Below are 27,819 nucleotides of genomic sequence, written 5' to 3' on the forward strand. Positions count from 1 at the left end.
CCATGGAAACTACCCGGCTAATTGGAAGAGAATGAAATCCCGGCCTCGCTGTATTGTGTGCCGAGGTTGAGGCACCGCCAGGAGAACCCATTACTCCCTAAATCACCGCGACCACCAAGACTGAGCACAAATAGCACCTGTATGAAGGCAGGACATTAATGGTGGGATGGAGGAGAGGATGATCGATCGATCGATCTCTATCTATCTATCGTATCTATCGTATCTATCTATCGTATCTATTTATCTATTCCATTGCAACTTGGAACAGAGTTTTGAGTTTGTTTACCCAGCCAGGGAGGCAGCCGATCAATCTGTGTTTGATCAGCTGCCTTGGAGACCAGAGGAGTGATTAGGGGTCTTATAGATCTCAGATCCCTCAATAAAGAGCACCTGTCATTGCTTAAGCCATCACAAGGGATGATGTTTTTTCCGTGTCATAGCAATAAAGTTGGAAAAAATAAATAAAACACCCCATCCCCCCTGTGCTCACGTGCCATTGCCAATGTGAGCGTAGGTCGTGCACACATATGTAAACAGTGATTGCACCACACATGTGAGGTATCACCATGAACATCGGAGTAAGGACAATAATTCTACCACCAGTCCTCCTATGTAACTCTAAACTGATGACCTATAAATCAGGGTTTCTCAACTAGGGTTCCTCCAGAGGTTGCTAGGGGTTCCTCCAGAGGTTGCTAGGGGTTCCTTGACCAATGAGAAATGTCTGCCTCTCAGATAAGTTCTCACCGACACCAGTGATCTTTTTAGCTCTCTGTAAGGGGGTAATTCTTCCCAACAACCTCAATGGTCTTCCCACTGACCATCACACTAATGTATCAGGAGTTGTAGATCTAGTCATTTTAAGCAGGGGTTCCCTGAAACCGGGACGTTTTTTTTAAGGGTTCCTTTGTGTTGAAAAGGTTGAGATAGGCTGCTAAAAATACTTTTAAAGCATCACCTATGGGGAATTTTATGTACCGTACTTTGTTGCCAATTCACGAGCATGTGAAATTTTAAACCTTGACAGGTTATGCATCTATTTAATTGGTGCAACATCATCTTTTATATTGTAAAAAAAGATTGAGTATTTAATGGTGTTTGCATGCACTAAAATTTATTTAATTATAATTTTCTCCTGAAAAATTGTGTTTGATAAACGTGCTGCTGAAATATTGTGCAGCCAAATTGTAAGAGCCGTCTTTTTATTCTCCAGGCCCTTTGCTTTCAGAAAATATATCATGCTTGGGGGGTTCTAAGAAATACCCTCAAATTAAAGCTGAAAGTCTGCAGGTAAAGCACATCTTGTTTGTTTCATTTCAAATCCATTGTGGTGGTTTATAGAGCCAAAAAGATTAGAATTGTGTCCATGTCCCAATATTTATGGACCTGACTGTATGTTATATATTGTGTCATATACTGTGTGTTGTATCTTGTGTAATATATGTTGATTCTTGTATCATATATGTTGTATCTTGGATAATATACATTGTATCATATTCTGTGTGGTATCTCGTGTCATATATGTTGTATCTTGGATCATATTTATGTATGTTGTATATTGTCATATATGTTGTATCTTGTGTCATATATGTTGTATCTTGGGTCATATACTGTATGTTGTATCTTGTGTCACATATGTTGTATCTTGTATCATAAACTGTGTGTTGTATCTTGTGTAATATATGTTGTATCTTGTATCATATACTGTGTGTTGTATCTTGTGTCATATATGTTGTATCTTGTATCATATACGTTGTATCATATTCTGTGTGTTGTATCTTGTGTCATATATGTTGCATCTTGGATCATATACTGTATGTTGTATCTTGTGTCACATATGTTGTATCTTGGATCATATACTGTATGTTGTATCTTGTGTCATATTTATGTGTGTTGTATCTTGTGTCATATATGTTGTATCTTGTGTCATATACTGTGTGTTGTATCTTGTGTCACATATGTTGTATCTTGGATCATATTACTGTATGTTGTATCTTGTGTCACATATGTTGTATCTTGTATCATATACTGTGTGTTGTATCTTGTGTAATATATGTTGTATCTTGTATCGTATATGTTGTATCTTGTATCATATACTGTGTGTTGTATCTTGTGTCATATATGTTGCATCTTGTGTCATATACTGTGTGTTGTATCTTGTGTCACATATGTTGTATCTTGGATCATATACTGTATGTTGTATCTTGTGTCATATTTATGTGTGTTGTATCTTGTGTCATATATGTTGTATCTTGTGTCACATATGTTGTATCTTGGATCATATACTGTATGTTGTATCTTGTCATATATGTTGTATCTTGTGTCACATATGTTGTATCTTGGATCATATACTGTATGTTGTATCTTGTCATATATGTTGTATCTTGTGTCATATATGTTGTATCTTGGGTCATATATGTTGTATCCTGTATCATATACTGTATGTTATATCTTGTGTCATATATGTTGTATCTTGGATCATATACTGTATGTTGTATCTTGTCATATATGTTGTATCTTGTGTCATATATGTTGTATCTTGGGTCATATATGTTGTATCCTGTATCATATACTGTATGTTATATCTTGTGTCATATATGTTGTATCTTGGATCATATACTGTATGTTGTATCTTGTCATATATGTTGTATCTTGGGTCATATATGTTGTATCCTGTATCATATACTGTATGTTATATCTTGTGTCATATATGTTGTATCTTGGATCATATACTGTATGTTGTATCTTGTCATATATGTTGTATCTTGGGTCATATATGTTGTATCCTGTATCACATACTGTATGTTATATCTTGAGTCATATATGTTGTATCCTGTATCATATACTGTATGTTGTATCTTGGATAATATATGTTGTATCTTGTATCATATACTGTATCTTGTATCATATATGTTGTATCTTGTATCATATACTGTGTGATGTATCTTGTATCATATATGTTGTATCTTGAGTCATATACACCTTGTATACATATGCAAGAACTAAAAGAGATTTTTATAATAAGCGATATCCGGTATGATTTTAGTAACATTTCTTGTTGCGATCGTACTTTTGATTATCGGAAACCATTAAAGTCCAGTTTTCAGGGTGAAACGCGATTCTAATTTGGACGCACAGAACAATCAGTCGGTAATAAAATGATCCAACTGAAAGTTTGGATAAATAAAATAAAAAACAAAATTACAAAACACAGATCAATGTATTTCGAATGGAACTCGTCAGACTGAAGCTTTACTCTGACCCTGGAATTCTCGCTGACAATCGAATGAACAGGAGGAATGAACGCTCTTTGTACGACTCCGCAGAACGGGTCAAAATGGGTCAAAAACAAAACTTTTCTGAAACTTTTCCATGGGGAGGGAGATTGTGGAATGTTGGCGATTGTTGGCCACCAAGTTTCGCAAAGCCTATAGGAAGCTGGGATGGGACCCCGGAGGGGCCGCGGGCCACGCCAACCTTCCTGGCACTTTGTCCCACGTACTCTGAAGAAGATTCGGTGGCAGATCTCCCCCTCGGAGTGATGTCATCTCGCAGGAATGCGAGTGCAGCTGGCCGCCCCTGAATAGAAGCACATCACACATGGAAAAGAGCGTCCCTTGTATATTCACCGTGCGTTTCCACTCTGCATACAAACATTTGTCTCCCGCCTAATTTCATTATTTTCTTTTCTATTTCTTTCTCTGTTCCTGGGAGAACAAAACCAGATCGGGGGAGGGGGAGCTTCCAACCATCTCCGCCATGAAAGGGGGGGGGGGTAAATTTCATGTTTAACCAACTTTTCTGTGTGCTGGATGGGCAGAGCGCGGCATAATCAGGCCTCCACTTTCTCAGGCTGCCGTATCAATGCACAAAGCAGAAGAATGGAAGTGATTAGAAGGTTAAAGAAGTCTCTCCTTTGTGGCGCTCTGCGTCCTATTATTTTGTCTCTGTAATCTTTTTCCTTTCTTCGCGTTGCCTTTGGAAAGGAACAGAGCTGTCACCCCCATAAAACTGGAGGGTCTGATCCCAAACAAAAGGCCACGGATATACAAAACATGTGCGCAACCCCCATCCCGATACCTTGCGGGGTCCTGGGGGGGGGGGGGGGGGGGCTGGGGGGCGTCTGTTCCAATCAACAAACTACAAAGATGGTTCAGAGAATACGGCCCAATAAAAAAAACACACAGATCCTGTTCAAGATTCACAAATCCTCTCCGAGACTGGAAACATCCCGAATCATATCCTCTGCAGAACAATCATCAGTATGGAGAGCACCACAGGAGCTTACTATCTAATGCTGCACCCCCCAGCCACATACTATTATACAGCTCTGACATATACCGCAGTACTGTACAGAAATCACATCAGTCTCTGTACCAGAGGAGCTTACACTCTAATGTCCCCCCTCCCCCACAGTCACATCAGTCTCTGCACCAGAGGAGCTTACACTCTAATGTCCCCTCCCCCACAGTCATACCCTATTATTATTATACATTTATATATCTCTGACATATACCGCAGTGCTGTACAGAGATCACTGAGCCAGTCACATCAGTCTCTGGCTGTGGGGGGACATTAGAGTGTAAGCTCCTCTGGTACAGAGACTGATGTGACTGTGGGGGAGGGGACATTAGAGTGTAAGCTCCTCTGGTACATAGACTGATGTGACTGGCTCAGTGTTCTCTGTACAGCACTGCGGTATATGTCAGAGCTATATAAATGTATAATAATAATGGTGTGTGACTGTTGGGGGAACATTAGCGTGTAAGCACCTCTGGTGCAGTCACAGACTATTATTATTATACATTTATATAGCTCTGACATATACCGCAGTGCTGTACAGAGATCACTGAGCCAGTCACATCAGTCTCTGTACCAGAGGAGCTTACACTCTAATGTCCCCCACAGTCACATCAGTCTCTGTACCAGAGGAGCTTACACTCTAATGTCCCCCACAGTCACATCAGTCTCTGTACCAGAGGAGCTTACACTCTAATGTCCCCCACAGTCACATCAGTCTCTGTACCAGAGGAGCTTACACTCTAATGTCCCCCACAGTCACATCAGTCTCTGTACCAGAGGAGCTTAAAAACATCATTTATCTTAGTTTAGGCATCATCCAGGGTCACCATCTCCTTCCTGGGAGGAGCTTTAAAAGCTTTTAAAAGGAGCTTTTAAAAAAATAAATAAATAAATAATAATAATAATAATAATAATAATAATAATAATAATAATAATCCTCTTGCTGTAGATCGTGACCTATTGGAAATTTATGAATGCAAACTGATAGGTTGACTTGTGATGAAACTCTCTACCAGGGGTCCTTACACTACGACCCGCCGGCCGGGATGTATCATTAATTTTATTTTTTTTCTGAATCACCTAATTAGAGTCAGAGGCTCTAATAGGCTTCAGAAAAGGGTGGACCCTGGGGCGCAGAGCACTGCGCCCTAGCCCACCCATTTGTGTGACAATAGCGAATGAAAATTTGCTATTGTCACATGGATCCTCATCCTGGCCAATCAGGAAGCGGTTCCGAGACACGCTTCCTGATTGGCAAAAGGCAAAAGGCGAAGCCATGCCATTGGCAGAGGAGGAGGCAGGAGGACTCAGGAGACCCTGGGGGACTGAGGAGAAGCCGCAGGTAAGTGCACTGGTCTCTCTGCACTGAAAGGGAGCACGGTGGTCACTCTGCATTGAAAGGGGGCACGCTGGTCACTATGCATTGAATGGGGGCACACTGGTCTCTCTGCACAGAATGGGGGCACGCTGGTCTCTCTGCACAGAATGGGGGCACGCTGGTCTCTCTGCACAGAATGGGGGCACGCTGGTCTCTCTGCACAGAATGGGGGCACGCTGGTCTCTCTGCACAGAATGGGGGCACGCTGGTCTCTCTGCACAGAATGGGGGCACGCTGGTCTCTCTGCACTGAATGGGGGCACGCGGGTCTCTCTGCACTGAATGGGGGCACGCGGGTCTCTCTGCATTGAATGGGGGCACGCTGGTCTCTCTGCATTGAATGGGGGCACGCTGGTCTCTCTGCATTGAATGGGGGCACGCTGGTCTCTCTGCATTGAATGGGGGCACGCTGGTCTCTCTGCATTGAATGGGGGCACGCTGGTCTCTCTGCATTGAATGGGGACACGCTGGTCTCTCTGCATTGAATGGGGACACGCTGGTCTCTCTGCACAGAATGGGGGCACGCTGGTCTCTCTGCATTGAATGGGGGCACGCTGGTCTCTCTGCATTGAATGGGGGCACGCTGGTCTCCCTGCATTGAAAGGGGGCACGCTGGTCTCTCTACATTGAAAGGGGGCACGCTGGCATCTCTGCATTGAAAGGGGGCAGGCTGGTTTCTCTGCATTGAAGGGAGCACACTGGTCGCTCTGTATTGAATGGGAGCACACTGGTCGCTCTGTATTGAATGGGGGCACGCTGGTCTCTCTGCACTGAAGGGAGCACACTGGTCTCTTTGTATTGAATGGGGGCACGCTGGTCTCTCTGCACTGAAGGTGGGCACGATGTGGTCACTCTGCATTGAAGGGGGGCACGCTGTGGTCACTCTGCATTGAAGGGGGGCACGCTGTGGTCATATATATATATATATTAATATAACAATAAATATTGTATTGTTTTTCTTATTTTTTTTGTGCACTACAAATAAAATATGTGCATTGGAATTCGTTCATATTTGTTTTCAAACTATAGTCTGGCCCCCAACAGTGTCTGAGGGACCGTGAACTGGCCCCCTGTTTAAAAAGTTTGAGGACCCCTGCTCTCGGCTATGTACAAACTGTTGTAGATCTCAGGATTTGCCCAGAGTTCCCCTTTAGTGTGTTTGTGTTTTTCTGAGCCTTCATGTTTATCATCACAGAACATAGAGAAGCGTTGAGGGAGAGAAGCGGCACAATGCACCAGACTACGAGCGCCGCTCGCCCCTCGCCAGCCCCGGCCTCCGGTTCACGTTGAGAGCCTCATTTTTCTTCCTGCTGGAAGAAATCTCCTGAAGCCAACGTACGCTCTGCGACTTTCCCGAAAGACGCCATAAATCTCGCCGCGGCGGACGGACTCTCACAAAGCGACTCCTTCAATTTATAACGTCAATTTGCTGCAAATGATATTTTATGGGTGTTATCCACGTGCTGCCCAGGAGTGGAAAACTAAATTAAAAAGTATTACAGCGTTCGGCTATTGGCAAAACAATCTCGCCAGGCCGTGTAACGCCATTTAGTCCTGCTTGTCGAGCAATTTATCCCCCCGCCCCACCCCCTCCGCTCCCGCCAGGCCGTATCCGAAAGCTGCAGCGCCGCTAATGGAAGACAGAAACACTTCTGCTGCAAGTGGCGATTCGGGCGCCAGGCGAGCGAGATTAATCGGCAGCAGTGCATTCTGGGTAGGTGATAGCCATTCTATGAAGTTCTTCATACCGCTGGCTAATTGATTCAAAACCCAAATTAAAAACCGCTTTCAGCGCATTTTAAACACAATCTTAATGTATTTTATACCTTCAAATAAATTCATTTGCGCAAGACGCGCGGCGATATTACATAACAAGGCGGCGATAAAAGGCAAAAAAAAAAAAAAACCTGAAATGCAATTTGCTGGCGGTGACGGGTGCAACCTTTATACGCCGCGCGTTCACGTATGTTATATATCTCCCGTCTACACTGCCTGAATAATGCGCACTGTGGGGTAGATTTACTAAAGGAAAATAGACTGCGCACTTTGGGAAGACCAAGTGTTCCAGAGCTTAGTAAATGAGGGGAGCTCTGCTGACTTCCACCATCCAATCATGTGCAAGCAAAAATGCTTTTTTTTTTTTTTTCTTGCACGTGATTGGGTATTTTTTGCAAAGTGAAACTTGACTTCATTTCCTAAGCTCTGGAGCAACTGCACTGCAAAGTGCACAGTCTGTTTGCCCTTAGTAAATCAACTCCAATGTTGTTACTTTGTATCCTTTCCATATCCAATGATTACTTTGCATTATGTTTTTACCATTTCTGCTCATCAAAAATGTTAACTTTAGCTTCATAACAAAAAATGCTGTATTATAAAATATATTATACTATACAATATTACATTTTTATTATTATTTTATACTATAATATATTATTATAAATGTAATTATTATTAGAATATTAAAGTATAAAATAAAACTATTATACCATGTTATATTATATTTTATTATATTGTATAATATTAAAGTATAAAATACTATTATATTATTATATATTTTATTATATTGTATACTAAGTATTACATTATATATTACAGTATATATATATATATATATATATATATATATATATATATATATATATATATATATATATATATTCATTTAAAATATTATAGTATATTATATTTGTATTATTTTTATTATTATACTATATGATATATTACAATATTATATTAATTTCAATTATATTATAGTATATTATATTTGTATTATCATTTTTATTATGCTATATTATATATTAGAATATTATATTATTTATTTTTACATTATAATTACAATTTTAAATTTTTGATTATATACATTTTTGCTCATGAATTAATACGCACTAAATGTCATCTGTGTTGCTCCCACTCTCCTTTTTTATATTACAGGTATTTGAATAGCATCAACAATTTACACAGCACTTCATATACATTATAACATATTATATGATATATTATCATATTATACTATATTATTTTATTATATATTACAGTATATTAATATATTGTACTAAATAACATGGTATACTATAATATGATTATTGTTATAGTATATTATATATTGGAATATTATATTATTTTTATAATATATGATAATTCTTATAGATAGGATTATCATATAAATAATAATTATAATTTATTATATAAATTTTATTATAAACATTTACGCTCATAAATTATTGAGCAATAAATATTGTTTGTGTTCCCTCCCCCTCCTCCTGTATTTATACAGTGCCAACAATTTATGAAGCACAATATGTGTGTGTGTATATATAAATATATATAGTACATTGATATGTGTCACTATGGATATAAAGTAGAATATTTGTGCCGGACGTACAGACTATTCGCACACGGAAGCGCGCTGCGTGTGTAAATGGAGATAACGCAATCAATACTTGAAATCTCAGCGAGGAAATTTTTGGATTCGCAGGACTCTGTCGCCGCAGTAACGGTTCCCTGACAGAGAATCTGATGCTGAAAAATTCCGCCTGCGTTCATCGCTTATCGGCGGCTGGAGCCGTAGACTGAACGTTCACCTTAGGGCGAAGTTCACACCTAGCATCTTGCGAACGCGCGTCTTAGCGCTACTTGCACAGCGCAGCTCATTCATGTGAATAGCCCCCCCTGAGCACGACAATTGTGCCAAAGAATCTCAGGTAACTTTTTTCGGCACCGAGCTTTGCGCGTTTTTTAACTGCATATTTGTCACAAGCGAAAATGCGCATCTGTCTGCCACGTTTGGGGTGCCATCAACAATGTCTGGCATTGTCGGCGCGACGCACATTTTTCATGCGTTACCTGAGCGCTTAAATGCAAATTCAGCCTTCTGTCCATCTCTTCCTATTACATGTGTGTATTCATGATTGTTAGGCGCTCCCATTGAAGTTTATTGGGGTCAAAATGCGTTACTAATAGTATTAGGGTGATGCATAAGTGTGAATGGCCCCTAAAGGTACAATAAGGTAAATATTGGCCCCTAAAGGTATGGTACAATAATGTGATTAACCCTTAAAAGGTACTATAAGGTGACTATTGCCCCCCTAAAAGATACAATAAGGTGACTATTGCCCCCCTAAAAGATACAATAAGGTGACTATTGCCCCCCTAAAAGATACAAGGTGATTATTGCCTCCCTAAAAGGTACAATAAGGTAAATATTGGCCCCTAAAGGTATGGTACAATAATGTGATTAACCCTTAAAAAGGTACTATAAGGTGACTATTGCCCCCCTAAAAGATACAATAAGGTGACTATTGCCCCCCTAAAAGATACAAGGTGATTATTGCCTCCCTAAAAGGTACAATAAGGGGATTATTGGCCCCTAAAGGTTCAAAAGGCGATTATTGGCCCCTGAGGGTACAATAAGGTGATTATTGGCTCCTAAAGGTACGGCACAACAAGGTGATTAACCCCTAAAGGTACAATAAGGTGATTAATGGCCCCTACAGGTACAATAAAGTTATTATTGGCCCCTACAGGTACAATAAGGGGATTATTGGCCCCTACAGTTAAAATAAAGTGAATATTAGCCCCTACAGGTACAATAAAGTGATTATTGGCCCCTACAGGTACAATAAAGTGATTATTGGCCCCTACAGGTACAATAAGGTGATTATTGGCCCCTAAAGGTTCAAAAAGCGATTATTGGCCCCTGAAGGTACAATAGAGCAATTATTGGCCCCCTACAGGTAAAATAGGGCAATTGTTGGCCCCCTACAGGTACAATAAGGTGATTATTGGCTCCTAAAGGTACGGTACAATAAGGTGATTAACCCCTAAAGGTATAATAAGGTGATTATTGGCCACTACAGGTACAATAAAGTTATTAGTGGCCTCTACAGGTATACTAAAGTAAATATTAGCCTTTACAGGTACAATAAAGTGATTATTGGCCCCTACAGGTACAATAAAGTGAATATTGGCCCCTACAGGTACAATAAAGTGAATATTGGCCCCCTACAGGTAAAATAAAGTGAATATTGGCCCCTACAGGTACAATAAGGGGATTATTGGCCCCTACAGGTACAATAAGGGGATTATTGGCCCCTACAGGTACAATAAAGTGATTATTGGCCCCTACAGTTACAATAAAGTGAATATTAGCCCCTACAGGTACAATAAAGGGATTATTGGCCCCTACAGGTACAATAAAGGGATTATTGGCCCCTACAGGTACAATAAAGTGAATATTAGCCCCTACAGGTACAATAAGGTGATTACTGGCCCCTACAGGTACAATAAAATTATTATTGGCCCCTACAGATACAATAAAATGATTATTGGCCCCTACGGGCACAATAAGGTGATTATTGGCCCCTACAGGTACAATAAGGTAATTATTGGCCCCTACAGGTACAATAAAATTATTATTGGCCCCTACAGGTACAATAAAGTTATTATTGGCCCCTACAGGTACAATAAATTGAATATTAGCCCCTACAGGTACAATAAGGTGATTATTGGCCCCTACAGGTACAATAAAATTATTATTGGCCCCTACAGGTACAATAAAATGATTATTGGCCCCTACAGGTACAATAAGGTGATTATTGGCCCCTACAGGTACAATAAGGTGATTATTGGCCCCTACGGGCACAATAAGGTGATTATTGGCCCCTACAGGTACAATAAGGTAATTATTGGCCCCTACAGGTACAATAAAATTATTATTGGCCCCTACAGGTACAATAAAGTTATTATTGGCCCCTACAGGTACAATAAATTGAATATTAGCCCCTACAGGTACAATAAGGTGATTATTGGCCCCTACAGGTACAATAAAATTATTATTGGCCCCTACAGGTACAATAAAATGATTATTGGCCCCTACAGGTACAATAAGGTGATTATTGGCCCCTACAGGTACAATAAGGTGAATATTGGCCCCTACAGGTACAATAAAGTTATTATTGGCCCCTACAGGTACAATAAAGTGAATATTAGCCCCTACAGGTACAATAAGGTGATTATTGGCCCCTACGGGCACAATAAGGTGATTATTTGCCCCTACAGGTACAATAAGGTGATTATTGGCCCTTACAGGTATACAATAAAATTATTATTGGCCCCTACAGGTACAATAAAGTGAATATTAGCCCCTACAGGTACAATAAAGGGATTTTTGGCCCCTACAGGTACAATAGGTGATTATTGTCCCCTACAGGTACAATAAAATGATTATTGGCCCCTACAGGTACAATAAACAAATTGTTTGCCCCTTCAGGTACAAGAAGTTGATTATTTTATTAATATGGATTTGTGTAGCGTCAACAGTTTGCACAGTGCTTGGCTCCCAAATATACAACAAAGGTGATTATTGGCCCTATAAAGGTACAATTAGGTGATTACTGGTGCCTAAAGGTACAGTAAGGGAACCATTGACCCCTAAAGATACCAAACTAGAGCTAGCAGGCAGCACAGGAACGGCGGCTGCTCACATCGGAGCCTTCTCACACAGGTCATCCCGTTTTGTGACAGAGGTCACCTAATTATCACCTGCAAAGTCTAAATTGCACCATCAGCAAAAATCACCATTGGCTCTGCGCTCATCCTCTTCCCGCTATGAACAATACGAAGAATAAACGATTCTCCACCAAAGATAAAAACCGATGTTCTGTAATTTCTGCTCCTCGGCGCCCACCGCGCCATTTCCCAGGATGAGAAGCAGATTACCTTTAAACAAGCCCATGAAAAGACGTCCCCCTTATCCCGCCATCGCGCCTTTCACCCGCCTTTAATAGATAACAGAGCGCCAAAGCCATTTACGCGGGATGTCGGCGTTCCTGGAAAAAAGCGGGCAGTAAAAATCTCCCCGGCCCTCCGCCGCCGCCGCGCTGCCCTCTCTCCAAATCACCAAACGTCATAGCGTTAATTCTCATAATACGATTTGTCTTATTTATTGACTCAATTACAGAGATAATCCCAGAAACACAATTCGATGATAATCCGCCGCCATTTCCATAGTCATCGATCTTCTATTTATTACACAGGAGATGCGTTTCGCCAGACATCCATTATAATGAAAATCGCTATTATTTGAGATTGCTTCTTTAATAGAGGCATTAAGTAAAGCCCCGGGTATTATGGGGGATAATCACAATTCTTTTCAGGGGTAGAAATCATTCCTCTGCATGAAAAAAAAAAATAAAATGAAAAGAAAGAAATTGGATTTAGTGATTCGGAGGGCGTTTTGGGCGCCCGACGCTCCGATTGCTGCATTGGACTACACAGGTCACCATTTCCCCGCCTGCCTCTGCGTTTAGGACGTAAGCGCCAGATTCTGGCCAATCGGTTATAGATAAGTACATGAAATATGGTGGCTTATTTATTATTACTATCAATACAATGTAAAAATCTATAGACTCCGCCCTCCTCTTCAGTCTTGCCCAGTTGTACCGGCTTCTCTCCTAGACTGAAATGGCTTCCTCTGCACACTGTGATCTTCTCACAATGTGCATTAGAAGCTGCAGCAAGTCAGAGGGAGCCCCACCTCTTATCCTCGCTGGAGGACATCCAGTATCATCAAGCTCTTTCCTACCTATCCTAACTGTCCACGGTCCCACCCTTCTATTCATTGGATTTCAGTTCTTATATGGAGGATCAGGATCACCAAGGGTGAACTGCATGTAAATGCTGCTTGCCTAGGAACATCCACTCCTCCAAACTGACACCCACCCATCAAGAAAGTCTGAAATTTGCATAACTCCGCCCACTGCTTGTATCAGGACTGAGGGATCAGCCTGACTGTCCCTGGCCCCGCCCGTTTCATTCATTGGATTTTATTAGTGTCAATAATGGAGGCTCTGCATCACATGTGGGCGTTACCTATGCAAATACAGCCTGCCTAGGCACAACCACTCCTCCAGACTGATAACCACCCATCAAAGCACTCTAACATTTGCATAACTCCGCCCACTGCTTACATCAGGACCAAGGGCTCAGCCTGACTGTCCATGGCCCACCCCTTTTCATTCATTGGGCTTTAGTTGTGTCAATCATGGAGGCTCAGCATCACATGTGGGTGTTACTTATGCAAATACAGCTTTTCTGGGCCCACCTACTCCTCCAAACTGACACCCATCCATCAAGGAATATTGATATTTGCATAACTTCTCCCAAGAGCCCGCCCACTGCTTGCATCAGGACTGAGGGCTCAGCCTGACTGTCCCTGGTCCCGCCCCTTTTATTTATTGGATTTTATTAGTGTCAATAATGGAGGCTCAGCATAACATGTGGGCGTTACCTATGTAAATATAGGCTGCCTAGGCACACCCACTCCTCCAGACTGATACCCACCCATCAAAGCACTCTAACATTTGCATAACCCCGCCCACTATTTACATCAGGACCAAGGGCTCAGCCTGACTGTCCATGGCCCCACCCCTTTTAATTCATTAGACTTTAGTTGTGTCAATCATGGGGGCTCAGCATCACATATGGGCGTTACCTATGCAAATACAGCTTTTATAGGCCCACCCACACCTTCAAACTGACACCCACACAAAGAATTTTAATATTTGCATAACTCCTCCCAACAGCTCGCCCACTGCTTGCATCAGGACTGAAGGCTCAGCCTGACTGTCCCTGGCCCCGCCCCTTTCATTCATTGGATTTTAGTTGTGTCAATAATGGAGGCTCAGCATCACATGTGGGTGTTACCTATGCAAATACAGCCTGCCTAGGCACACCCACTCCTCCAGACTTATACCCACCCATCAAGCATTCAACATTTGCATAACTCCGCCCACTGTTTACATCAGGACCAAGGGCTCAGTCTGACTATCCATGGCCCACCCCGTTTCATTCATTGGACTTTAGTTTTATCCATCATGGAGGCGCAGCATCACATGTGGGCGTTACCTATGCAAATACAGCTTTTATAGGCCCACCCACCTTCAAACTGACACCCACACAAAGAATTTTAATATTTGCATAACTCCTCCCAACAGCTCGCCCACTGCTTGCATCAGGACTGAAGGCTCAGCCTGACTGTCCCTGGCCCCGCCCCTTTCATTCATTGGATTTTAGTTGTGTCAATAATGGAGGCTCAGCATCACATGTGGGTGTTACCTATGCAAATACAGCCTGCCTAGGCACACCCACTCCTCCAGACTTATACCCACCCATCAAGCATTCAACATTTGCATAACTCCGCCCACTGTTTACATCAGGACCAAGGGCTCAGTCTGACTATCCATGGCCCACCCCGTTTCATTCATTGGACTTTAGTTTAATCCATCATGGAGGCGCAGCATCACATGTGGGCGTTACCTATGCAAATACAGCTTTTATAGGCCCACCCACACCTCCAAACTGACACCCACACATCAAAGAATTTTGATATTTGCATAACTCCTCCCAACAGCCCGCCCACTGTTTGCATCAGGACTGAAGGCTCAGCCTGACTGTCCCTGGCCCCGCCCCTTTCATTCATTCATTGCTCGGGAGACCCGATCAAAGCCGTAAGCGGCTTAGATTGGGTCTCTCATGACGTAACCTGGAGGCGGCGTCCATGACGTCACGTCCGGGTTACACTGCTGCTAAAGGCGGCAGATTAAAAAAAACGAGTGTATTCAAAAATGCAGTTTTCAGCGTTTTGAATACATGGAAGTGCAGTGGAGGGGTTTGGTGTCTTTTAGACCCTCGATCTCTCCATAAAGAGTACCTATCACTGCCTATTACTGTCACATTCCCCCCGATCTCTCCATAAAGAGTACCTGTCACTCCTATTACTGTCACATTCCCCCGATCCCTCCATAAAGAGTACCTGTCACTGCTATTACTGTCACATTCCCCCGATCCCTCCATAAAGAGTACCTGTCACTGCTATTACTGTCACATTCCCCCCGATCCCTCCATAAAGAGTACCTGTCACTCCTATTACTGTCACATTCCCCCCGATCCCTCCATAAAGAGTACTTGTCACTGCCTATTACTGTCACATTCCCCCTGATCCCTCCATAAAGAGTACCTGTCACTGCATATTACTGTCACATTCCCCCCGATCCCTCCATAAAGAGTACCTGTCACTGCCTATTACTGTCACATTCCCCCCGATCCCTCCATAAAGAGTACCTGTCACTGCATATTACTGTCACATTCCCCCCGATCCCTCCATAAAGAGTACCTGTCACTCCTATTACTGTCACATTCCCCCGATCCCTCCATAAAGAGTACCTGTCACTCCTATTACTGTCACATTCCCCCTGATCCCTCCATAAAGAGTACCTGTCACTCCTATTACTGTCACATTCCCCCCGATCCCTCCATAAAGAGTACCTGTCACTGCATATTACTGTTACATTCCCCCCGATCCCTCCATAAAGAGTACCTGTCACTGCCTATTACTGTTACATTCCCCCCGATCCCTCCATAAAGAGTACCTGTCACTGCCTATTACTGTCACAAATCTCCCCGATCCCTCCATAAAGAGTACCTGTCACTCCTATTACTGTCACATTCCCCCCGATCCCTCCATAAAGAGTACCTGTCACTGCATATTACTGTCACATTCCCCCCGATCCCTCCATAAAGAGTACCTGTCACTGCCTATTACTGTTACATTCCCCCCGATCCCTCCATAAAGAGTAACTGTCACTGCATATTACTGTTACATTCCCCCCGATCCCTCCATAAAGAGTACCTGTCACTGCCTATTACTGTTACATTCCCCCCGATCCCTCCATAAAGAGTACCTGTCACTGCCTATTACTGTCACAAATCTCCCCGATCCCTCCATAAAGAGTACCTGTCACTCCTATTACTGTCACATTCCCCCCGATCCCTCCATAAAGAGTACCTGTCACTGCATATTACTGTCACATTCCCCCCGATCCCTCCATAAAGAGTACCTGTCACTGCCTATTACTGTTACATTCCCCCCGATCCCTCCATAAAGAGTAACTGTCACTCCTATTACTGTCACATTCCCCCGATCCCTCCATAAAGTGTACCTGTCACTGCTATTACTGTCACATTCCCCCCCGATCCCTCCATAAAGTGTACCTGTCACTGCATATTGGTGTCACAAGGGATGTTTACATTGCTTGTGACAGCAATAAAAGTGATCAGGTTTTTTTTTTTTTTTAAAAAACCTGTGTTAAAGTTAAAAAATAAATAAGGAAAAAAAATGTAGTCACCCGTCGCCGTTCGCTCGCACACAAAAGAAAACGTATACGGAAGTCGAGCTGCAAATGAAATCGCTGTTCAAACCACTCATGTGAGGTATCGCCGCGATCGCCAGAGCGTGAGCAATAATTTACAAAAAAGAGCTACACTCCAACTCTAAACTGGTAACCGTTAAAAAAATTTAAAGCGTCGCCTATTGAGATCTCTATTGACCGTAGTTTGTCGCCATTCCACGGGTGTGTGCAATTTTAAACCGTAACATGTTGGGTATCTATTTACTCGGCGTGACATCATCTTTCTCAATATACAAAAAAAATGGGCTAACTTTACTGTTTAGTATTTTTTAAATGCAGTGAAATGTGATTTTTCGTAATTTTTCCAAAAAAATGTCGTTTTAAAGCCCGCTGCGCAAATACCGCGTGACAAAAAATATTGCAATGACCGACATTTTATTCTCCAGAGTCTTTGCTAAAAAATATATAATGTTTGGGGGTTCAAAGTAATTTTCTAGCAAAAAAAAAACTGATTTTAACTTGTAAATAAAAAGTGTCAAAAATAGGCCTGGTGGGTAAGTGGTTAATGGGGACGGGGGGGGGGGGGGGGGGAACGGGACAGGATTGGCAAAATATAAGCCGAAAAACTTTGTTTTGTTTTTTAAGAAAGTTTGGCTCAGCGTAGATAATTGTTGTATAAAATCCTTTGCATTGTGTGCGATGCGGACAGACATTTCCTGATCACAGCGCAGGCTCGGCTTAGTTGTGCCGCACAGTGATTGTGTTTTACTGTTCCCCTCTGCCAGTTTTGCTGAGGCCGAGTGAAGAAAAGTACAATGTCTGTGTGCAAATGGTTTTATCTCAGCAGTCACTCGGCCAGCGTGAGGACTGCGCTTGTCTGGTGCATTGACAGCAATTAAAGTGACTCCGCTGTGAATCTGTCAGCGTGGCGGATTTTAGTGCCAGAAAGTTCCCATGTTAGATTGTCTTTTATTTGTGTGCGAGAATCCTTTATGTCATGAGGCCATTATTTGTGTCTTCTACATGAAGGTCATGGGCTGGAGTCCTGCTGAGATCGAGGGGAATATCCACAATGAGGGACGGCATTAATGTCATGCTTACAGCCCAGATCCAGTTATATACACTGCGCAAAACAAATTAAAGGACAACTTTTTAATCAGAGTATAGCATCGAGTCAAGTAAACTCCTGGGATATTGATCTGGTCAGTTAAGTAGCAGAGGGGGTTGTTAACATCTGCTTTGGTTTCAAAGAAATTAACAGGTGCACTAGATGGGCAACAATGAGACAACCTCCAAAACAGAACGGTGTTACAGGTGGAGGCCACTGACATGTTTTTCCCTTCTCATCTTTTTGGACGGTCTTTAACTAGTTTTGCATTTGGCTGGGGTCAGTGTCACTACTGGTAGCATGAGGAGATACCTGGACCCTATAGAGGGGGTCAGTGTCACTACTGGTAGCATGAGGAGATACCTGGACCCTATAGAGGGGGTCAGCATCACTACTGGTAGCATGAGGAGATACCTGGACCCTATAGAGGGGGTCAGTGTCACTACTGGTAGTATGAGGAGATACCTGAACCCTATAGAGGGGGTCAGTGTCACTACTGGTAGTATGAGGAGATACCTGGACCCTATAGAGGGGGTCAGTGTCACTACTGGTAGTATGAGGCCATACCTGGACCCTATAGAGGGGGTCAGTGTCACTACTGGTAGCATGAGGAGATACCTGGACCCTATAGAGGGGGTCAGTGTCACTACTGGTAGCATGAGGAGATACCTGGACCCTATAGAGGGGGTCAGTGTCACTACTGGTAGCATGAGGAGATACCTGAACCCTATAGAGGGGGTCAGTGTCACTACTGGTAGTATGAGGCCATACCTGGACCCTATAGAGGGGGTCAGTGTCACTACTGGTAGCATGAGGAGATACCTGGACCCTATAGAGGGGGTCAGTGTCACTACTGGTAGCATGAGGAGATACCTGGACCCTATAGAGGGGGTCAGTGTCACTACTGGTAGCATGAGGAGATACTTGGACCCTATAGAGGGGGTCAGTGTCACTATTGGTAGCATGAGACCATACCTGGACCCTATAGAGGGGGTCAGTGTTACTACTGGTAGCATGAGGCCACACCTGGACCCTATAGAGGGAGGTCAGTGTCACTACTGGTAGGATGAGGCCATACCTGGACCCTATAGAGGGGGTCAGTGTCACTACTGGTAGCATGAGGAGATACCTGGACCCTATAGAGGGGGTCAGTGTCACTACTGGTAGCATGAGGAGATACCTGGACCCTATAGAGGGGGTCAGTGTCACTACTGGTAGCATGAGGAGATACTTGGACCCTATAGAGGGGGTCAGTGTCACTATTGGTAGCATGAGACCATACCTGGACCCTATAGAGGGGGTCAGTGTTACTACTGGTAGCATGAGGCCACACCTGGACCCTATAGAGGGAGGTCAGTGTCACTACTGGTAGGATGAGGCCATACCTGGACCCTATAGAGGGGGTCAGTGTCACTACTGGTAGAATGAGGCCATACCTGGACCCTATAGAGGGGGTCAGTGTCACTACTGGTAGCATGAGGAGATACCTGGACCCTATAGAGGGGGTCAGTGTCACTACTGGTAGTAGGAGGCCATACCTGGACCCTATAGAGGGGGGTCAGTGTCACTACTGGTAGGTTGAGGCCATACCTGGACCCTATAGAGGGGGGTCAGTGTCACTACTGGTAGGATGAGGCCATACCTGGACCCTATAGAGGTTGCACAGACAGTCCAGCTCCTCCAGGATGGCACATCAATACATGTCATTGCCAGGAGGTTTGCTGTGTCTCCCAGCACAGTCTCAGGAGCATGGAGGAGATTCCAGGAGACCGGCAGTTACTCTAGGAGTGCTGGACAGGGCCTTAGAAGGTCCTTAACCCATCAGCAGGACCGGTATCTGCTCCTTTGTGCAAGGAGGATCAGGATGAGCACTGCCAGAGCCCTACAAAATGACCTCCAGCAGGCCACTGGGGTGAATGTCTCAGGAACAGACTTCATTAAGGTGGCCTGAGGGCCAGACGTCCTCTAGTGGGCGCTGTGCTCACTGCCTGGCACCATGAAGCTTGATTGGCATTTGCCGTAGAACACCAGAATTGGAAGGTCCTCCACTGGCACCCTGTGCTTTTCACAGATGAGAGCAGGTTCACCCTGAGCACATGTGACAGACATGAAAGTGTCTGGAGAAGCCGTGGAGAACGTTATGCTGCCTGTAACATCGTTCAGCATGACCGGTTTGGTGGTGGGTCAGTGATGGTCTGGGGAGGCAAATCCATGGAGGGACGCACAGACCTCTACAGGCTAGACAATGGCACCCTGACTGCCATTAAGTATTGGGATGAAATCCTTGGATCCATTGTCAGACCCTACGCTGGTGTAGTGGGTCCTGGGTTCCTCCTGATGCATGACAATCCCGTGGTGAGAGTATGCAGCCAGTTCCTGGAGGATGGAGCAATTGATACCATTGAATGGCCCCCACGCTCACCTGACCTAAATCCAATAGAACATCTCTGGGACAGTGGCAGCTGGTGCTCCATGGGCCGGGGGGGGGGGGGGCGGCAGACGTACGGCACCATACACCCCCCCCCCCCCCCGGACCACACCAGGCCACACTCCCCCGGACCACAGCAGGACAGGACCCCCAGGACAGGATCACTTACCCTGCCTGGACATCAGCGACGGCGGCTTCTTCCCCCTGTCTTCTGCATCACCTCCCTCCTCCTCCTCCTCCATGCCCAATGGCATGGCTTCTCCTTTCGGCCAATCGGGAAACGGGTCTCAGAACCCGCTTCCTGATTGACCAGGAGGAGGATCCGTGTGACAATAGCAAATTTTCATTCACTATTGTCACACAACTGGGTGGGCTCAGGGCGCAGAGCCCTCCCCTTTATTTAAGCCTGTGAGAGCCTCTGGCTCTAATCACATGGTTAAAAAAAAAAAAAAAGCCCCATTGAACTCCATGAGTCCGGTGCCCCGCAAGTAGATTAGGGGGCCGGACGCATTGGATAGGGGGGGGGAGGTGGCACCAGCCGCCACTGCTCTTAAATGATGTCTAAAGTCATTTAACCCACTTTCTTAAACCCCATGGTATCGTGGGCCCACCCCCATTGGGCATGTCATCTCAGCGCCATGCGTTATACAGATACGTACAAAAAAAAAAAAAAATGTAAAACTCAGATAAGAAATAAAAATAAAGTTGGGGGGGGAGGGATTATTTTACAAGTGTGAGGATTTTTTTTTTTTTCATTTATTGACTCTGAGCTGGACTCACCCCAAAAATTATAGCCAACATTTTTGTATCCAAAACTAGAGAATCCCCAAAGAAGGAATGTATAATACATATCTATACATAGAAAACAAAAGAAAATATGATAAAAAAATGAGATATTTAAAAAAAATATATAATAATAATGATGATAAAAAATAACAACAATAAAATAAAAAAGAATAATAAAAAAAAAGAATAAAATACAAAATTATAAAATAATCAACTGAAATAAAAAAAAATAAAAATCAGAATTCCCCAGTCAGCAGAGATGTACAGTAAACCATAGCAACCGTCATCCTTTCTTTAGCCAATTGCTGACCAACGATGTACCCATTTGTTTCAGGATGAGTGGTTATGCCATACCGTTTTTTAGAGACGGCGGTCATCTCTCTTGTAAAAGCAATCCTAGAAGCTAACTAGCTACTAGATTGCTTTTACAAGCAGGGGGAGGAGACATCTTATGCCTCCCGCCCCTCCCCCAGCTCTCACAAGAGACCCGAGCCACCAGCCGCCACTTCCGCCGGATGATCGGAGAGCCAATCAAAGCTGATCTGGCTATGGTAAATAATGGAAGCTAGAACAACATGGACTTTATAGGCACTGATAAGAAAATCATACATTTTAATAATTAAATATACAAAAATTACAATATATACAAAACTTGTGTCATCATTCTACTACCAGCGATATCTGGGCAGGTGCATCCAATCCCTCTCCATGCACACAATTGGATGCACCTGCCCGGATATAGCTACAGGTCTTTTTTATCTAATATGTGTGTTCTTTTTGTGTTTTTTGATTTTATCTGATTTTTCAAATAAAAAGGGATTTTAATGATACAATGTGCCCTAAAATCCTTGTTTCCCAATCCTTCCTTCTTGAATAGCTATGGGGTTGTTGATATGTTCCAATGTTTCATTTGAAGTTTATATGTTCAAGATGGATATATACCATTGAACATACAATAGATGTAAACCTAATGACAGCCATTTATATTTACAGAGTGGCAAATATTCCTTGAAGAAGACAAAACTGAATGTTGAAACGCGTTGGAATTTCCAGCATATTTGTAACATCCAGCGTACCAGAAAGTGCAACATGGATGAATGGTCACTCACAATTGCTGGAATTACCACACTGGGGTAGTCACCATGTAAAAGGAAATATGGTTTTGTATGGCTCCTATATTCCTATCTAATTTTCGTTTTTTTCATGAAAATTGTTAATGTATGGCTTTTAAGATGAAGATCCAATAGGGATTTTTTTTTTTTACATGTAATCCAAATAAAATAAACAATTCTATAAATTTATAGTATTTTTTTCTTTACTAAAATTACAAATTGCCTTTATAGTCCCACAAAATAGAGGAATATTTTTTAATAATACATCAAAGGTGTGCGCAGCCTATGGCATTAGGGTGTGCACCCCATAGCTCAAACACACTTGCGTGCGTTTGTGTGTATATATATATATATATATATATATATATATATATATATATTTATACACACACATATATTGTGCTGGCATATTGATATCCCTGCCAGCACAGTGAAAGAAGTGTGTAAGCATTTCTCTTATGGCAGACTTGGTAAGAGGGAGATCTTTCCCATATCCCTGCTGCTACACAGAGCAATAATGCTAATGTACTCTAGATGATTAGGGTGTGCCCAGGCACACCTGGTACACCCTGTGCGCACGCCTATGTAATACATACAGTATCTATATATAGAAAACATGATATATGATAAAAAAGTGAAATATGCCAAATAAAAAGCATGATTCTACCAATCGGCAAGGATCGACAGTAACCCATAGCAACCGCCATCCTTTCTGTAAACTTATAAAGTGTCATTTTAGGGGTTTCACTTCTAAATTTTTATTAAGGGTTTGAGATAAGGCTGTACAACAAGAACATACAGTATAATCATGCGATTTAACAAAAAAAAAGGAAAAAAATAAGATTCTTACATCATCGTTTTTAATACAGATATCTTACAAACACAATTTCTTATCTCATCTTATCTGTAACAAAATCCTTCTGTTCCCATGAACTTGTTATCAGTCGTCTTCATAGTACAACTACCAATAGCACAGCCTCTACCCACCCCAATTTTTCTACTTTTATAAATACCAAAACAACCCAAAAAAAAAAAAAAAGGGGGGGGTTTCAGATGGCCATTACTTTATGCCGCTATAACACGATGCCTCACCGCCTTAACCACTTGCCGACCGCCGCACGACTATTTACGGCGACGGTCAGCCCCTCACAGGCAAAGCCACGTAGGTCTACGTCGCTAGCCTGTGAGGCTCTAGGGAGCGAGCGCGTGCCGCCGGAGGCGCGCTCACGGACCCCCGCGCGTGTGCCCGGCTGACCCGATGTCCGCCGGGCACTCGCGTCCGTTAAAGCGGGAGAAAGGCAGGCGGCTAATGTAAACACAGCCGCCTGTCATTCTCCCCTGTGTATGAATGGTGATCAAACGGATCAAGAACCGTTGATCTCTGTTCTTACACATCAAGCCACATCCAATCACAGTAATAATCACGCCCCTAAGGACACACTTAACCCCTCCCTCTTAAATAAAGTTAACCCCTTCCCTGCCAGTGTCCTTTTTACAGTAACAGTGCATATGTATAGCACTGATTACTGTAGTAATGTCACTGGTAACCCCAAAAGTGTCAAAAATGTCAGTCAAGGGTCCGATCTGTCCGCCGCAATGTCGCAGTCCCGCAAAAAAAAAATTGCAGATCGCCGCCATTAGGCGATAAAAAAAAACAACAAAAAAGACAAAAATCTTTCCCTTAGTTAGTAAATGCGATAACTTTTGCGCAAACCAATCAAAATACGCTTTTTGCGATTTTTTTTTTTACCAAACATATGTAGCAGAAAGCAAATTGGCCTAAAATGTTAAAAAATTTAGATTTTTACATTTTTTTGGGGGGGAATTTCATATAAAAAAATTAGAAAAATATTGTTATTTTTGCAAAATTGTTGCTTTTTTTTTGTTTATAGCGCATGATCAAAAAATCGCACAGGAGATCAAATACCACTAAAAGAAAGCTCTGTTTGTGGGAAAAAAAGGACGTCAAATTCGTTTAGGTACAGCGTCGCACGACCGCGCAATTGTCCGTTAAAGTCACGCAGTGCCGAATCGCAAAATACGCCCTGGTCAGGAAGGGGGTAAAATCTTCCGGGGCTTAAGTGGTTAAGCAATGCACAAAGTAACTATGTAAAGTACAACAATTCAATACAACCAATCAGCATCCACCGTTCATCGCAACCACACAAGATAAAAAAAAAAAAAAAAAGAAAAACATTTTTGTCTGGCGGAGATTTCAGAGACAGAAACCCCCCCAATGGCCGATTCCCTTTGTTCTTGGCTCCACTACCCATGATGCATTGCCACCATAGGTGACCCACCCTGTCCTTCAACGGCCCCCTCTGTTTGACAAGCCAAAGAATTGCCAATGAGGCCCCAATTTGCAGGACAAAGGGGCGCGTTGCTGCGGAGGATACGGGTCCCTAATGCACCATGCAGAGCCTATAGAGAAAGCTCATTATACGTGCGTGTTGATTATTCCGCCGCACAATCGCCAGGGAAAACAGGACGGAGGCGCAGCACCCCGCTTCATTAACCCCCAATGTGCCGACGCCGCTCTCTCCTCCACTGTTTGTAAATATGAGCCCTGAGTGCGTCCAATCCATCGCCATCAATACAAATAAACACCATGGGACAGGCGGCTCCCGCGTTCTGCATCATTAGCCGTCACTGAATCTCTCCTATTAAACGGAAAAAGTGCGAACGTTTTCACGACATTCCCGGAGTGTATGGAGAAGGAAACTCCAATTAGCAACTTAAAGTATATCTGAAGCCAAGAGATTTACTTATAGTCTTAGTTTAGGATGGAGGAGAAAAGGGTTAAAACCCCTGTGAGGTTTTTTTTTTTTTTGCGCCCTATTTGGGAAATTCCTCTTCACCAAGGCTCGGTTCACACCAGTGCGACTTGTGACACAGGAAGTCGAATGACAAGTCAAAAACCCATTTATTTCAATGGCACCCGTTCCAATCTATGCGACTAAAGTTGCAGAGTCCTGGACCGGAAGATTTTCCCCCTTAATGACCAGGCCCTATTTTGCGATTCGGCACTGCGTTAGTTTAACGGACAATTGTGCGGTCGTGCAACGCTGTACCCAAATAAAATTTACGTCCTTTTTTTCCCACAAAAAGAGCTTTCTTTTGGTGGTATTTGATCACCTGTGCGGTTTTTATTTTTTGCGCTATAAACAAAAAAAGAACGACAATTCTGAAAAAAAAAAAAAAAAAAAAACAATATTTTTCACATTCTGCTATATAACATTCTCAAAAAAAAAAATCTAAATTTTTTAACATTTGTTTTCTGCTACATATTTTTGGTAAACAAATCGTAATGAAAGTATTTTGATTGGTTTGCGCAAAAGTTGTCGCGTCTACTAACTACGGGAAAGATTTATGTCATTTTATGTTTTTTTTTTTTACTAGTAATGGCGGCGATCTGTGATTTTTTGCGGGACTGCGACAATGCGGAGGACAGATCGGACCCCTAACTGACATTTTTGACACTTTTGGGGGGACCAGTGACATTACTGCAGTAATCAGTGCTAGAAATATGCACTGTTACTGTAATAATGACATGGGCAGGGAAGGGGTTAACCCTGTGGGAGATCAAGGTGTTAAATGTAAGCCTAGGGGAGTGATTCTAACTGTGGGGGGCGTGGCTTGTGAAATGACCATAGAGACCTGTGATCCTATATAGAAGGATCACATGGGCTCTATGGTCATTGCAGGGAGAAGGACGGTCAGCTGCGTTTACAACAGCCGACCGTCCTCTCTCAGCGGGGAGAGATCGCGGGTGTCAGGCGGCAATCGGAGCCGCCTGACCCGTGCATCGGGATCCCCGCTGCCGAGTGGGGTCGGGGGCGCGCGCTCGCCCCCTAGCTTCCCATGCGCGACCGACGTAGACCTACGTCCCTTTGCGCAGGAGAGCCATCCTGCCACAGTAAAAAGGCTGCGGGTGGTTGGGAAGTGGTTAAAAAAGGCTCCTGCACTACTACTTTGATGGGACACTTTTTTTTTTTTTAAAGCCCGTGGTGTGTAAAAACTCACACTAGCACCCGGTGCAAAAAAATAAAGTGAAAACACAAAATGTGAGAACACAAAAAAGTGCACAGGGTGTACACATGGTCCTCCCTCTGAAGAGAAAGGACCCTGATCCCCCAGGGTGCGAGGCTCCTGACAGGGACTGAGGTACTCATTGGTCAGCCTGGCCGAAACCAGACCGACCCGTTCTCTGGGAAGACCGCCGTACCAGCCCAAGTACTGGGTGGGGCTCCCCTGAACAGAGACCCCATGAGAGAGGGCAAACCAGACCAGACACCCCCTTCCAAGACTTTTTAGGGCCGGCCCGAGGACCGACACCCTGCTAATCGCAGTGAGTAAAGTGACAAAGACAGACGTATAAAAGTGGGGAAAGGGAAGTGGAGAAGTGCAATGGTGCAATACCATGGCGGGCCCTTCGGCCAGGAATCAAAAATACTTCTGGTCCCAGCCAAAAGGCCCAGCCTAGAGGCAGGTATGATATATAGTGTGATGGTTCAGTTACCTTGGTGCCGAAAAAGGCTCAGGGTGAGCGTCCCCACCTGTGAGATTTACGGCACCCTTAAATTACCACCCCAGGGGCACATACACCACACCACAGTCTGTTTTCGCAGCCCAACCTTCTGAGGATACAATGTATACGGCCAGTACTGAGGATACAATGTATACGGCCAGGACTGAGGATACAATGTATACGGCCAGGACTGAGGATACAATGTATACGGCCAGTACTGAGGATACAATGTATACAGCCAGTACTGAGGATACATTGTATACAGCCAGTACTGAGGATACAATGTATACGGCCAGTACTGAGGATACAATGTATACAGCCAGTACTGAGGATACAATGTATACGGGCAGTACTGAGGATACAATGTATACGGCCAGTACTGAGGATACAACGTATACGGCCAGTACTAAGGATACAATGTATACAGCCAGTACTGAGGATACAATGTATACGGGCAGTACTGAGGATACAATGTATACAGCCAGTACTGAGGATACAATGTATACGGCCAGTACTGAGGATACAATGTATACGGGCAGTACTGAGGATACAATGTATACAGCCAGTACTGAGGATACAATGTATACGGCCAGTACTAAGGATACAATGTATACGGCCAGTACTGAGGATACAATGTATACGGCCAGTACTAAGGATACAATGTATACGGGCAGTACTGAGGATACAATGTATACAGCCAGTACTGAGGATACAATGTATACAGCCAGTACTGAGGATACAATGTATACGGCCAGTACTAAGGATACAATGTATACAGCCAGTACTGAGGATACAATGTATACGGGCAGTACTGAGGATACAATGTATACGGGCAGTACTGAGGATACAATGTATACGGGCAGTACTGAGGATACAATGTATACAGCCAGTACTGAGGATACAATGTATACGGCCAGTACTGAGGATACAATGTATACGGCCAGTACTGAGGATACAATGTATACGCCTAGTATTGAAGATACAATGTATAC

Source organism: Pelophylax lessonae (assembly GCF_965119305.1).
Source record: "Pelophylax lessonae genome assembly, chromosome: 6".
Taxonomy (NCBI): domain Eukaryota; kingdom Metazoa; phylum Chordata; class Amphibia; order Anura; family Ranidae; genus Pelophylax; species Pelophylax lessonae.